At 37.7% G+C, this 15,816-nt stretch overlaps 1 protein-coding gene across 2 annotated transcripts in view; it reads left to right on the top strand.

Annotated features, from left to right (window-relative positions):
- Nucleotides 1-15,816, top strand: part of RNF152 (ring finger protein 152) — a 945,877-nt gene that overhangs the window by 650,815 nt on the left and 279,246 nt on the right. Inside the window, exon 4 of one of the 2 annotated variants that reach the window (XR_010137600.1) lies at nucleotides 240-678. The exons of the other annotated variant lie outside the window; for it this stretch is intronic. The gene's annotated coding sequence lies outside the window, so the exon portion shown is untranslated. Of the gene's footprint in view, nucleotides 1-239; nucleotides 679-15,816 lie in introns of those variants that run through there. 2 annotated transcript variants of the gene reach the window in all.

Raw genomic sequence — 15,816 nt, 5'->3', positions numbered from 1 at the left:
ATTACATTTTTTATTATTATTAGGAACACATATAATGGTTTAAATAATTCATAGTAAGAGTGCTTGCTTTATCGATGGCACATAATCTTTAGAATCTGGAAACACTGATGAGCCATATCTTCAAATCATCAATAGCAAGCAATGATGTAGGGAAGAAAGCTAATAATGTGACTCTAATTTGTGCTTTCATTATTACCTCCACCATTATATGGGTTTACAAGATGCATTTTCCTTTTCAGACTAAAATCATCTGACCATGTTCAGAATTTGAGTGTTTAATTGATTAGTCACTCAAGAAGGAAGAGTAGACCTACGAGTGTTTCTTAAGAAAAATCCTGATTTCACCTGTGGGCATTTCTTGTCCATCATCCAGGTGAGAGGCTTGGTGCGATTCTTCGGTGTCCATCTGTGAACTTCTATCTTACCTTTTTATAGTTTGTCTACAGTGTGTGTATCTGCCCGCAGTCATCAGCACAAAACTGCTGCATACAGACCTTTGGCAAAAATATAACCTTAAATTGCCAAGCTCTTATCAAAGTCCAGTGGAGAGTGGTAATGTGATTTGTTTTGTATTCGTTGGGTCTCAGGTGCACATGTTGGACTATGAGCCTTGTTTCATGACATAGACTGGTAGCTTTTAAGACCATCTTTAACATTTTTTTTTTATTATACTTTAAGTTCTGGGATACATGTGCATAATGTGCAGGTTTTTAACCTAGGTATACACGTGCCATGGTGGTTTGCTGCACCCACCAATCCGTCATCTACATTAGGTATTTCTTCTAATGCTATCCCTCCCCTACCCCCAACCCCGCGACAGGCCCTGGTGTGTGATGTTCCCCTGCCTGTGTCCATGTGTTCTCATTGTTCAACTCCCACTTATGAGTGAGAACATGCAGTGTTTGGCTTTCTGTTCTTGTGTTAGTTTGCTGAGAATGATGGTTTCCAGCTTCATCTATGTCCCTGCAAAGGACATGAACTCAATACCATCTTTGAAATTATATGCATTTAGTTCATCTATGACTTAGCTACTCCTGGAAAACCGGGGATGCAGCTAACCCTAGGGTACTCATTAGTCCCTGGTAACTCCTGATTGTTTAAAGAAAATCATATAAATGTACTCTAGTGGGTGCTGTAGTCACCACCCTGATTCCCATTCAGGACCAAAGCACTCACTTCTCAAACTCTGAAGTGTTGGTCACCAATGCCCCGTCAGCTGAAACTTTCTCTGGGATTTGTCCTCCACAGAAAGACCTCACTTGTCCAAAATTATGCCACCTCCCCTCTTCATTGATGTGTGATTTAAAGCCCAGGTCATTTGCCTCAACATGGAACAACTCTAAAGGGTGGTCCCATCCCAGCTCCAGAGCTCCCTCTGGAAACTACCGAGACCTCTGTTAAGACTGCATCACTGTTTAGCTCCTTGCTCAACCCATCTTACTTCCCTCACTCCTTTGTAAGTGAGAGCAGTCTTCAATAATTCCTCACACACCAATCTCCATCTCTCATCTATACCTCATAACACCTGACCTAAGACAGCACTGATTCATTTGCTTATGTATTCATCTGTTTACTCATCTATCCATCCATCTACTATCCACTCATCCACCACTTATTTATTCTTGTGCCAAACACTTATTGGTTACCTAGCATATGCAAGAAGTAAGAGAAAATCTGGAACATATTGTTATAGTTACAGCTAGCTAGTCATGTAATAGAGATGAAGGAAAAAAAGAAAAGAAAAAAAGAAGGAAAAAAGAAGAAATAGTAAGTAATTGAAAACATCTAAGGTGTAAAGTATTTCAAAAGGTTTATTAAAATCCTGTTTAGGCATGAACTGTGTGTCTTGAAAATAAGAAACTACATTTGCTCTATAATTGCTTGAATCGTACATCTTTTACCTTGATTAGCAACTTCAATCAACCAAGGCATTACTGAGCATTTTCAAATAAAAAAGCTGAATATTTCTCAACCAGAAGTCCTCTATTCAACCTTTCTATATTTTAAACACTTCTGATTTGCTAGAATTGAGTAGTATTATTCTTATAAAAATATTAATAATCTCTCTAAAGTGCAAAACTACACATATGAATGAGATGTTTAAGATGTGTTTCTAGCCTTTAGTATTTTTAATGTTATTTTTATTTGGTGCCCTTTGATTTCTAAACTCACTTCCCTTTTGCTCTTATGCTTATCTATATCCAGCTAAGTGTACTCTATTTTGATATTAAGTGTACTTAGATTTTTAAACATCACAGTTGCTAAGAGAAAATAGGTTTGATCTGATGTCTGAAAAGCTTAAGTTTATATAAGAGTTCAGAAGAGCCATAGGCTGTTTCTTGAGAGCCACATCTGAGAGTTACTGTTGCTTGAAATAAGCCTGTTGCTAAAAGGTAGAGTAACTTGAACTAGTGGAAGCAAAGACTGGTTTCTGTCTTGAAGCTTTTGTAAATTTCCATTCTAGAATCCAAGATAGTCCTCTCCAGCATTTTGAAATCAGCAATCTGAATCTATGGCCTTTGTTTGATGTCTGTGTTTCCACAGACCCGTTGAGTCCCTGTGGGATCTTGCCTTCTGTTTCTGCCATGGGTCCTCCTCCTGCCAAATGGGTTTCCTTGCTGCATCACAAAAGCTAAAGCCAGTCAAAAGAGGTTTTATCACCATATTTAGACAGAAAAGCAATATCAGAAATTATAGTGAGTGCTGCTGCTTCTAACGGCTTTGAGCGGCTGTTGCCCCACTTGCCATCTGGTGGCATGTTTTTCTTTTTGTCTTCATTTATGGACCATGTGGTAGTTTGCATGTTATCTCCCTCTCTCTTTCTCTCTTTTTCTCTCCATTCATTTGTCCACCACTTTCATCCACTGAGTCCCCTTCCTCCTTACCTTCTTATTTTCTTTTTTGTTGTTTGTCTTATTAAGAGCATTATTAAAGTCAATCATTAAAGTATGGGAAATGTTTTAAAATCCTTAGAAATAAAAGAGGCATAACTTCTATTCTGAATAAACACTCTAAGGCCACATTGGAATGATTCAAGAACAACAACAAACAGCACGAAATTGCCCTTTCTATGACAAGTTGCTACTTATCTAGATAACGAGATGCAATCCAATCAATCATGTGTATTAATTTACCATGAATTTCTTTGGCTATATCAAGCTATCCTTACAAGATCCAAAAATACAGTCATGTGTCACTTAATGATGAGGATACATTCTAAGAAATGTGTCATTAGGCAACTTTATTGTTATGTGAGCATCATAGAGTGCACTTACACAAACCTACATGGTACAGCCTACTGCCCACGTAGGATATATAGCAATATAACCTATTGCTCCTAAGCTATAAACCTGCATAGCATGTTACTGTACTGAATATTGTAGGCAATTGTAACACAATGATAAGTATTTGTGTATTTAAACACATCTAAACATAGAAAAGGTACAGTAAAAACACTATAAATGATACGAAATGGTACACCTACCTAGGGGGCTTATGAATGGAGCTTGCAGGACTGGAAGTTGCTCTGGGTGAGTGAGTGAGTGAGTGAGTGAGTGAGTGACAAGTAAATGTGAAGCCTAGGATATTACTGTACACTAATGTAGGTGTTTTTAACAGTGTACACTGAGAGTACACTAAATCTGTAAAAACTATAAAGTAATCACACTACAACAGCTATGGTGTCATAAGGCAATAGGAAATTCTCAGCTCTATTATAATCTTAGGGAACCACTATTGTACATGTGATCTGTTGTTGACCAAAATATTGTTATGTGGCACATGTATAACAACATTTAGAAATATACTTTTTGAGGCTCTGGAATCAAAGCCAAACATGGACTTGTTACTTGAATATGTTTTCGTATAATATACTGATATTAATGGCTTGTCTAATTCACATTTGGATTTACATGTGGCTGCCCCACATTTGCTACACTGAGTGTCACCTGGCAGTCATAGGACAGTCAGCTAATGCTGGCACTGTTCTATGGCCCTTTAGAACAGGAAGTAAAGAAGAAGCCTATAGCTACTGAAATTTACAAAAAGAATTTTAAATAGGCAGATTTTAATTACCCCAGAATAGAACTTGGCCAGCACACCAAATTGTTCTTCCTCCTACTCATCTTGGAATTTCAAAAAAAAAAAAAAATCACACTGAATTGGTGCACATATTTATACTCAAAAAAAAATCTGGATCTAGTTCATTGCACTTGATATCAGAAATTAACAACTTTTAATTTCCAACTCTAGATCAGAATCAGATTGATACTGAGAAGTCACGTATGGCTAACTCATCTGTAAGTGAAATCTCTTACCATCCTGGCTGGTCAGCCTGGATAGTTCTACCTCTCTCTCTATGTATACAAAGAGAGAGGGAGAAAGCTGTAAAATTATCATAATTCCAGGTAAGGCAACTATTCTCGGGTAGACATGGATTCTTTTAGTCATTCTTGCCCGTTTCTCTAAAACCGTGTTTCTCGAAATGCAACTTATGGATGACCTGCCTCAGACCTTCCAGAAGAAATCCAGATGTCTTGCCTTCAACTAGACATTCGGGAGCAGAATCTCTAAGAGCTGAGTCTGGGAATGAGCATTGAGATGCACTCCCTGGGAATTTGGATGCACATTAAAGTTTGAGAATCACTGCCCATACACACTGGCCTTTCTCCCTCAGAATCTGGTACAAATTTGAAAGCTGATCACTGAATTATTTAAACATTAAGCTTACGTTCTTTAAAAATAGAATTGAAAAACCCAAACCACAGAGAATCATCTCATTCTAGTTGCCCGTTAAGTACTGGCACCCTCTTGCATGAGATGGTTGTATCAGCTCACTGTCTGTTTCTCTCTCTCTCTCTCCGCACTCTCACCCTCTGAGATTTTCCCATGCACTGTGTCACAGGGAAGATTACTTGTTGAGTTTTGTTTTCAGAATGTTCTAGAGAATGGCATATCCTTCAGTTCTCCCAGCTCAAGAGGTGGGTGACTGGGAAGACTAAGGGCTTTAGAGTAGGACAGACTTCATCTGGATTTATATTTAATCTCTCTTACTTCCTAAGTATCTTTGGGTCATTTAGCTTTTGGATCATTTAGCTGCTTTAACCCCTCTGAGCACGGTGTTCCTTATCCCTGAAAAAGGAACAATGATACCAACTTTGCACGGTTGTTATGGTATTAAATAAAATAGTGTATTCAAAGGGCTCAGTATGTTTTGACCTTGCTCAATAAATATTAACCATGGTTACAATGATCATTTTGCTTCGTGCTGGGGACAGAGGTGTTTCATGGTGTCAAGGTAGAGCAGAGGCCTCTAGATGAGTTTGATAAAGTTGTGCATCCAATCTTTTGCCACTCTGCACTGAATCCTATCTGTGAAATCCCTCGTGTTTGCTAATGCATGCACACCTGGTATCGCGCTTGCCTGTGCTCCACCCACGTCCACTCATGCCTGTTGATGTCCTGTGGGTTCCTTTGTGCTTTATCCAGCTCCAGGTGCCTTGCTTGGAGTGACACACTGGTGGTTTTCTTCAGAGCCCTGCCCTAATGGGGCTGTTTGGTCTAGACACCCAGAAAGCAGAAAGCCCCTAAATGTTTATATCTGTTCCCTACTCTCACAACCAGTGCTTGCTACATGAGTGGGGAATCCGATTTCCTTGCCTTGGAAGACAGGACCAATTCTGAAGTGTAATTTACACTCCTGAGCTCACTATAGGATCAGGCTGAAGCTGAAGCTTGGCCTAAAATCCCACATTTGCTTTGCTTCTTTCTCTGACCTGTCCTGTCTCCCTATACCCTTACTGGCTTTTCCTGGGAGCATTCCATAAAAAATCACTTGCACACAAACTCTCAATCTCAATGTCTGCTTTTAGGGCTCCTCACTAGGGCACACACACACACACACACACCTGGTTAGCAGGCTTGCTTGGCTTCTGCAGAAATATCCACAGCCTATTAAGTACCCCAAGAGCACACACAAAAGGATTTCCACATTGGAGTGTTTAGAACAGGGGTCGGCAGGGTCCAGATAGTAAATATTTTGGCTTTGCAGGCCACGTATAACAGGATGTGACACATCGCTGACCCTTGGTTTCAGGTCACAATTCCCCTTTCCTTTACTTCTGTTTGTCTGTGTGTTTTTACACTAATGTCTGTCTGTCCCTCTCTATCATTTAGTTGCTAGGTCAGACTGATCACTTGCTCAGAATGATTGGTGTCCCCTTCAGTGCCTTTAAACTTCTGGGAATAAACTGAAAATACGAGGCACAGAATTACTGCTAACACCTGGGTCATCTGTCCAATTGCCAGATAGTTTTTTTTTTTTTTTTTTAAACTGCCAGTGTTTGTATTGCAATGGCTCCACAGCCATGTTAATGCCAGCAAAACAGCATTTAGATCTGTGAATCCCCATGGAAAGCAAGCAATATCAGCACCCAGAAGCATCATTAGTATTTTGTAGTCTTTGCTTTATTGTTCTGCCTCAAACTAGCAACCTTCAGTGGATCATTGACATTAATCCTACTCTGTTACCAGTTTATTTACTAAGCGGTAGAAATTTAGCATGAGCTGAGCTGGGAAAGGCTTATTTACATTCAATATTACTTGACATCCTTGTAATTTTTCCTTTTCATGACAAAGGGAGAATATTTACATTAAAAACACATCAGTAACCTTAGTAATCTCCTTGAGCAGACAAGGGTGCATAAAATCAGAAGGCAAGCTAAAAATGATGGGAACACAAATGCAGTCAAGCCTATTTCAGACGAATTATAAAGCTGTAAGATTAACGAAAAAGCTTGCAACATATTTAGCCCAGGGAAGTCAGGAGTTACTGGGTGGTCTCCAGCTTTATCTTGATGAGAGACATCATTTTTTAAAGAATGGAAAGAAGTTGAGAACTGCATTCGGCATTCAGATCATTGTAATGAAGGAGTTAAGGAGGTTAGTAGCTGCCGTTTTATTGTTGTAATATATCTGAAAGTAAAGCTTTTCTTTAAAAATTGAATTTTTATGCAGTATACGTTTAAATTTTGTCATCAAATAACTCTTTTTGCTCTAAATAAAATCAATATTGAATTGCAACACCCACAGAGTAGCTAGAATGCATTAGAACATTGGGATGTAATTTGTACTGGAGATGTATTTATAACTCTCTCAACTTGTTTGGCATGTGCCAAAATGACAACAGTGTAGTTCAGGTGTATCTCTGAGAAGCTTCTAGAATTGTTGCATTTCCCAACTTTATCCATTGTGAGAATAGACTGGGGTCTCAGACACATTGGTAGCTATATAATAGTTTGGGACAACTCTTGGCAAGGAGAGCTGGTGGGCAGAACTCAAACAACAGATCCAGGTGGGTTAGACATCATTGGCACTGATATTTTCCTGGCAAAGATTAAAACTTTGTGCTTTGACCATGTTGTCCCTGGAAGCTGATGTTTTAAACCAAAACCAATGTCCTAAGGATCTATCCTAAAATCTCTGCAACTTTTGAGAATAAGAAATGTTAAATGGCATCCGTAAATTTAAATTGAACTTTCCTTTTAAAATTTGGCAGTCAAGGTAGAGTCCTTATGAAGCATGGATTGAAGCAAAGGTAGAAATCATCTGAGCACAATCCCTGCTTAGACCGACATCTTTTCATACCAAGTATAAGGCTTTTTTTCCAATAAAATTATCTTCACCGTGTTTGGAGAATTCCGAGTTGAATAACGAAAAGTATTGCATTGACTGTGTAGATAGGTGATCTGTTGTTATATAACTGTAATACATTGTATTTCCCCAATCCTAAATGAATTGACATTTCATATGCAGCTCTCTAATATTTGCTGAGTACCTGACCCTCTGGTGCACGGATAGGTCCTGGAACTACCACGCTGTACCCACCGGGGCTGCTTGAGAGGCAACTCTCAAGTAGAAGCGTGAGGTCAAGCTAGAGAGAGGAAAGAGCTGGCTGGTCCCTCTCAGTGGTGCTGGGGTATGAAAAAAGAGATTATCTATAAATCAGTGATAGGTCTGGGATGAAGAACAGAAGGTTAATCAGAGAACAAGCTGAGACAAAGTAAAGAAGGAAAGTGGTGTCCAGGATGCATGGAATATGCATGGTTAGAAACTCACTAAACAGATATATCCTAGAAGTCTTCAAGTGGTGGGATCTTGGGAGACAAGGTCAGAGTTGGCTTTCCTTTCTCCAAGCTGGAAATAAGAATTCCCTTTGCAATTGATGTTCAGATATTCAGCATCCTTTCTCCTCTACTTAGGAGATCATGATTTTCTTTTCTGTTAGTACGCTTACGATTTTTATTCTAGCATCACCGGTGAATTATTCTACAATACAGGCATCCCTGAACCTTATCCATTATCTTTCCTTTTTTTACCTTCCATGTGCACTTTTCACAAGTTTTCATTCGTTGTACAACAGGAAGATGGAATAGCCCTGTTGGTTGGATGCCATTAGCAAAGATGGTGGTAGACACTCAGTTCAGCCTGCCTGCATTACTCAGATGCAACTCTGACTCTGACAACTTGAACTTCGTGGTTGAGACTTTCACCTTGTGAACTCTGTATTTATGTGTGGTTCACAGTTGACATGAAGGGTCGGCAAGGGAAAAATCCTTATGTGAACAGTTAACTTGGCAGCGTTTCACAGCCAAGGAAGAAAAGCATCATATTTACAAATGACATTTCTAAGCCACAGGGTATCATCTTTCCTTTGTGTCTTGAGCAGAGAAATGGGGACAATGAGAAGCCAATGTTTGCTCTTGTGTAAAGTCACAGAGCTCTCCTTTTCCACATACGTCTTATTTTCACACATCTTGGTGCAAACAGACAAAAGCTGTTATTACAGAAGGTGAAGCTGATAGCTTTTAATACATCACATCCACTAGGATGAAGGCATAATTGCGACTTTTATGTTCATTTTACAGTGAATAGTAATTAGCCTTTGGCCCATTACACTGTGTGAACATCGAATTACCCACCTGCTCTTGCCATGTCTCGTTAACTTAAACTATGTGCCTTAAGCTTTATCAGAAAACAACTCCTTTTCCATCTCCCTGCTGACACGCTACTTTAGATAAATTCATTTAGAGAAGTCACAGACTTGAGCATGATAGTCTCCTAATTTGTCCTGAGAGCTCAGGACAAGGACTTTGAAAGAGATGCTTTTAATTACAGTGGCTGGTGTACATCACATAGCTTTTTGGAAATGCAGGCACATTACTTCCTTTAAAAACCAAGATGTCTTTTACTTTTGTTTGTGACATTGTTTGTTTAGCCATTAGCTGATTTATGAAGATAATTTGATAACCATGTTACAAAATCAATGTGTATACTCAGTCCCTGAGAAAAGGCAAGTCGATGATAAATAACCTTTGCTGATTTGCAGCTAAAATTTCTCTTTAGAGGAAACAGGACCCGAGGTGAAATAATCAGGGTTATCGTCAAATAAAGCACAAAGAAAAACTTATTTCCTTGTAAATAAAAGTGAAATGCCTCCACACAATATCAAAGTTAGCAGATGAATCTGATGTGGGCAAGAGACTTAGGAACTCAGAGCTAGGAGAACATTTGGAAAACATTTGGTTGGGCTCTATAAGTTTACAGAAGAAATTACAGCCTAAAATATAAAGTATGTTACTCGTGTTTGGAGAAAATATGTACTTCTTTCTTATTATAAATGCTTCATTGGCTCTAGCCTCCATATAAAAGTTTGGTGATACTTAATTTTTGGCTTAAAAAAATTTTACCCACGGAATTCTGTCATTGTCCTGCCTGTTTATATAGTGATGCTTTTTTTGGCCCAGAGAGGGATTACTTTACCATCAGAAGCCCAAGCCACTGGCTAGTTTTGAGCCCAAAGACATCTGTAGGTGTATTAATTTTTTATTGTGGCTGCAACAAATTACCATAAACTTATTGGCTTAAAACAAAGTTCATTTTCATCCATTTCTAGAGAAGTCTGAAATCAAAGTTTCAATGGGCTTAAAACCAAAGCGTCAGCAGTGCTGTGTTCCTTCTGGAGGCTTCACGTGATAATTTGTTTCCTTGCCTTTTCCATTTTATGGCAGCCGCCTGCATTCCTTGGCTCATGGCCCCTTCCTCCATCTTCAAAGTGCATCACTCCAACCCCTCCCATCTCAGAGTCCTTAATCTAATCATATCTGCAGTCTCTTTTGCCATTATGACAATGTATTTACAGGTTTCAGGGATTAGTACCTGGACATCTTTGGTGAGTGGCATTATTCTGCTTACCACAGCAGGGCTCTGGCAGATGAATAAGGGCCCCAGTACTGTGGATAGTTTACAGTTTGTTTGGCTTATGATGTTGAAACAATAGCAGCAGTTGTAGTAGCTTCTCTGCTGACTTGGTTGTGTCAGGAAGGTTAGCAGGTTATCTTTGAGTGATTCCCTCGCTGGTCCCTGCATGTCAGAATTGCTGTGTCACATTGGAGCAACTCGTCATGTTATGTCACTGAAAGTGCTGGTTGGGAGATGCAGAAAGCTGAAAACTTAAAAGTGCCGTAAAAGGCATTTGTAAGTTATGTTTGTTATGATTGTCAAAACTATTTAGAAGCCATAGAGAGCTTTCAGTCGAAGCCTTGATATCCAGAGTAATGAGAAATATGCAACGCTTGTACTTCAAAGTAAGTAAGGATAATCTTTGAAAATCCAATTTTAAGAGCTTTTATTTATTTTTTTGGCCTGTGACTTGAAACTCACTGTTCCACAACATAAATGTGTATAAAGTTTCTATACACAGTACAGTTAAGTAATTACATTTGTGATTCACTAATACCTTGTTTATGAAAAAAAATAATTGGGAAGCCTTCAGGGTCTTTTCTAACTCAGGGGGCTGGATAAAATTATCTCAATTTAAACAGCATCTTAAAAGGTTTAGCATCCCTTGGTAAAGATAAAACATCTCATCATTATCAATTAAAATACTCCTGAAGTCTTTGAAAAGAGGACTTGTTTGCTTAAAATACGTGAAGATCATGTTCACCCTGTAATAGTCAATGAGGAGTAGTCATTTGTTATTTTTAAACAGGCTGTCATTTAGCCATTATGAAGATGAATAACATTTGTTATTGCCTAATAATCTTCCTGTTGATTACAGAGAGAAGGCAGTTGCAGACACCTTATGTGCCTTTCTTAGTTGCTAGATTATTGATGCCTTTTGATTAAATTCTGTAAACAAAAATTAAGGGCTTTGTTCTCCAAGTTTTGAGACTGGCATCTAGGATGCTAAACCATGCCTTGGTCCATGGTATTTTGAGTTGCATATGTTATTTGCCTACTGTTCATGCAACGTTGCAAAAACAAAGTTCATTTTTTAATATCAAACAGATTGTCAATGGGTCATATGCTGCCTCTATTAAGGTTAGTTTTTGGATGTCTGCCTTCTTGAAGAGAGTTAATGAAGCTGTAAGTTACCTGTGTGCCTTCATTTGGAGTCAGGCCTAATTATCTGGATCTTGGCCATGTTATTGTCCAAGCCTTATTTCTAAAGCAGATGGAGTCACTCAGGAATGACTTCATTTGTATTAATTTGTTGTACTGTCTTCTGCTATTCATCTCAGAAGCACTGTACTGCCTTTGTCACAGACAGCAGGAAAAGACAAAAGGATTGCAGTCAGAAATTAAGAGAGAAATCTACTCCTTCAGTTCATGGATACTGATGTTCTAACCTGATGACAATTGAGTGATGGCCACTTTAGGGCAGTAGAACGGGATAACAGGGTAATTATGCTACCTAAGATTTGAGTTTTCACATTTTACACTAGGTCAGATGACAGACACATTGATCCAGCAGTTTAAAAGGGAAGCTCTCTGGAGTATTTTTTTGCTCTTGTCAGTTTCTTTTACCTGATGAGGGCAATTTCCAAGGGAAACCTCCACTTGAGGACTGACTTAGAGGACCCTGTCGCTTGTTGGAAAAAACAATCACTTTGTTATTTGTGGATCAGACACAGGATCTCCAGATTACAACCTAGAGGGTGGTGGCATTTCTACCTTGCATTCAGGCTGGAATCATCTCTCAGGAAAATAACCTGTAAGAAATTCTTAATTTAATAATTTTTATAAACTTTCTGTAGAGATATCTAGGGTTGGGTAAAGAGATAAGGAAGAGAATCTGGCTTTTGCATTGACAAGTGATAGTGGTGGCTTCTTTTATTGCTACCTTTTGTCAAGAGGGGACTAATAATTTTCCATGGCTTCTATTTGGTGGATGGGATATGTCAATTTAGTATAAAAAGTCTTAAATAAATAAAATAATTACAACTTTACTCAATAACCAAATAGCTATTGACAAATAAATGAAATCTAATGACCCCACTAACTTATTCTAAAATATGCAATTAGAATGTATCTATATTGATATCAAACTGTGTGAATGAATGTTGAGAAGAAAATAGACGACCAATACAATGCCAAGTGTTCACCGATTTGAAGAACCTAAATTATAGAGGCGATTTCTTCAAAAGAATTGTTTGTTTGCTCTTCTCAGAAAAGCATCTAGACAGTGACTTTCAGACATTGCTTGGATTATAATATATTTAAGGTTTTCATTAGAGATCCCTAAGGTTGGAGTTAAACAAGACAAATTATTGTAAAATATTGAGTTTTGTTCCACATATTAGTTTGCTTGGGCTGTTGTAGTAAAATGCCACAGACTGGGTAGCTTGGACAACCTAAATATATTGTCTCACAGCTCTGGAGGCTGGAAATCCAAGAGCAGTATGTCAGCAGGGAAAATTGAAACACAGAGATAGACAGCACAGTGGGAGAACACCATATGAAGATGACGGCAGAGATGGGGTGATGCGTCTACAAACCAAGAACACCAAAGATTGCCAGCAGCCACCAGAAGCGAGGGGAGAGGTATGGAACAGATTTTCCCTCACAGCCCTTGGCGGAAACCAACCGTCAACACCTTGATCTTGGATTTCTCTCCTCTAGAACTGTAAGACAATTAGCTTTTGTTGTTTAAGTCACCCAGTTTGTGGTACTTTGTTATGGCAGCCCTGCCACACTAATCCAGTTGCTTCTAGGATTCGGATTTCAGTTTCTCCTTCGACCTCCTTGTCTGCCACCCAATCTAAGTGAGCTCCTCTCAGGCCTCTCTCACACATCAGGTTTCCTTCTTGCCATGTTTCTTTATTTCTCTCTTGTAAGTGCTAAGCGTTTTCAAAAGGGACCTTTCCTCTGTTTACCTCTAAGGCCCAACTTTAAGAACAGGGCCAGCTCAGAGAAGGCACTGCATAAATATATTTTGAGTAAATGAATCGTTCTATGATTATTCCCCATATTATATCTTCAGTGCTGTGAAATAAGACACTGATTAATGAGTAAAACATCATAAGAATTAATTTGTAATAACTTCAATATATTACAATTTTTTACATGTTAAAAGTTTTTACTTTTAAACTATCAAGTCATGAGATCTTGGAATATCACTTTAAATTTTAGTTTTGCTTATTTTTTAAAGAATAATAACTTGCAGCAAGTAGTAACATAATTTAATTGGTAAAGAAATTGCATTTAAATAGAATTCATCACAAAAATGTAAAATAAACCAAATGCAGCATCTATTCAAACCATCTTTTGTTTGACTCTCTAAAAGAAGATAATTCAATTTGAAAAGATCAGATGTATTGATTGAGATATGATTTCTAAGGTACTTAATGGAAGAATGAAGCAAATGAAAAGAAAATTTATCTTTCATATTTGTTAATATCTTACTGGAGAACTCTGCAGGGTTAGTTTTAGTCATACTAAAGTAGGATTTTTTTAAGCCTGCTATATATCCAAGCATTATATTCATTAAAATCATCTGGGTAAGATATCAAGATTTCTGACAACTAATATTATGTTGCCAGTTATAAAGTTTTGCAAAAATCTATAATATTGTGTGATTGAGTGTGTTGTGCATTAAAAATCGCCATGAAGAAAACTTCCACTGATACTTTTGAAGGGTCCTGCCCCTTTTACCTGAGAAGTTGCTCATGAAGACTTTAAATTAAATCTAAACATATGAATTTGGGCACTACCTTTTTAATGTATGTTTGTATTGTGTTTTTATATATACACACATATATATCACATATACATTATATGTAAAATACCTATATATAATACACTATATACATACAGGCACAAATCATAAGCATAGAGCTCTGTTAATTTTCACAAACGGAACGTACCAGTACAACCAGCACCAGAACAGAAAATAGAGCATTGTTGGTTGAAGGCGAACTCAAGTGTTTCAACCCTTTTCTACTTGCATGTTTGCCTTTTTCTTTACATATACTCAGTATTAGCACTTGGTTGCATGTAAAGACTACACATGTGTTCTCCCATTTTGTAACTTACTTTTTCACTCATTTTTGGGTGTCTCTTGTTAACAGGCGTCTTTTATTTTAGTGTAATCCAGTTTCACAATCTTTTACTTTAGTACTAGTGTGTGTGTGTGTCCTGCTTCAGAAATCTTTGCCTATCCCAAGATCGTGAAGATATTTTCCTATGTTTGCTTCTAAAACCCTCATTGTTTTAGTTTTCCTATTTAGATCTATGACTCATCTGGAGTTAATATTTATATATCGTGCAAGGTCTGGTCAAAATTCATGCTTTATTTTTTTCAATAGGGGTAGTCAATTGATCCAACATATTTTATTTTGTTAAACAAGGAAAATTTCTCCATTTAATTCAAGGGAATTTCAGCATAATTTACTATTATCCTTGACTGAACTTTCTGAAGTACCTTGACAGCCTTATTTTCTGGGGAAATAGTATCTTATTTCACGGACTTCTAATCTAATACGCCATCTTTGTTTTTGCCATCTACTGGCCCTTAGTCTCTTTCGTAATTGAATCTGACCCTTAAGTTAGCGACTACCCTTGGTTGCTTTTATCTTTGTTCAAATTTACTCATGCTGTGGCTTCCATGTTTGCTTATTTATTCAACAAACATTTATTTTATACCTAACATAAGCATATGCTATAATAGATGGTTTAAAGATTTAAAAATGAGCAAAACAGGGTTGTTTGCCCTTAAAAGGTCATAATATATAGTAGTGGATAGAGGAAGGAAAAATAAAGAAAATTACAGTATGTTATGTATAATAAATGTTATTATAGAGTTGTGTTCCTCAAACTTTTTTCACCATTGCCCTCTTAATGAAACATTTCAGACAGTTTTTACCTAATTGTTCCTCTCATGAAAGCCTAATACCACTGATAAATATACCATATATCTGTGTGCTTATGTTCTGTATGTACATCTGTGTTTTATACAGACAAGGGTTAAGATTCTTTTTCTCCCCTCCCAAGAACTGATTTTCTCCCCATTAGCAGTACTACTGCCTCAGTTGAGAATGTGTCTTATAGATTTACCTGTTGGGCACAATGTGAGCTCATTGGAGGTACTTCTAACCTTGACTGTACAGGTTATGAGGACTTTCTTGAAGGAAGTGATGTTTAATTTGAACTTTTAAGACAAAGCAAAAATTAAACAGGTAAAAAGTGCTTGAGAGTTGTAAATCTAGAACCCAATGTGTGCAAAGACAGAATGGCATGAGAAGGGTGGCATATTCAGGGTACTATGAAGAGTTCAGTAAGACTGGAGCATAAAATTCAAGGGTGAGAAATAAAGAGAGATGAGGACGAGTCCCTTCAGAATCTACATATTATGAATTACAGATCTAAACTCCATATTGTCTTCAGTACAGACACCAGATAGTCATTTCAAAGTCAGCAACCTTGGTAAAACATAGCATCTCCTACTTCTTTAGCTTCACTATTTGGCTTTACTTTTTC

This window comes from Pongo abelii, chromosome 17 (assembly GCF_028885655.2).
Source record: "Pongo abelii isolate AG06213 chromosome 17, NHGRI_mPonAbe1-v2.0_pri, whole genome shotgun sequence".
Taxonomy (NCBI): Eukaryota; Metazoa; Chordata; class Mammalia; order Primates; family Hominidae; genus Pongo; species Pongo abelii.
The sequence above is the reverse complement of the archived record's forward strand: the minus strand, read 5'-3'. Positions and strand labels throughout refer to the sequence as shown.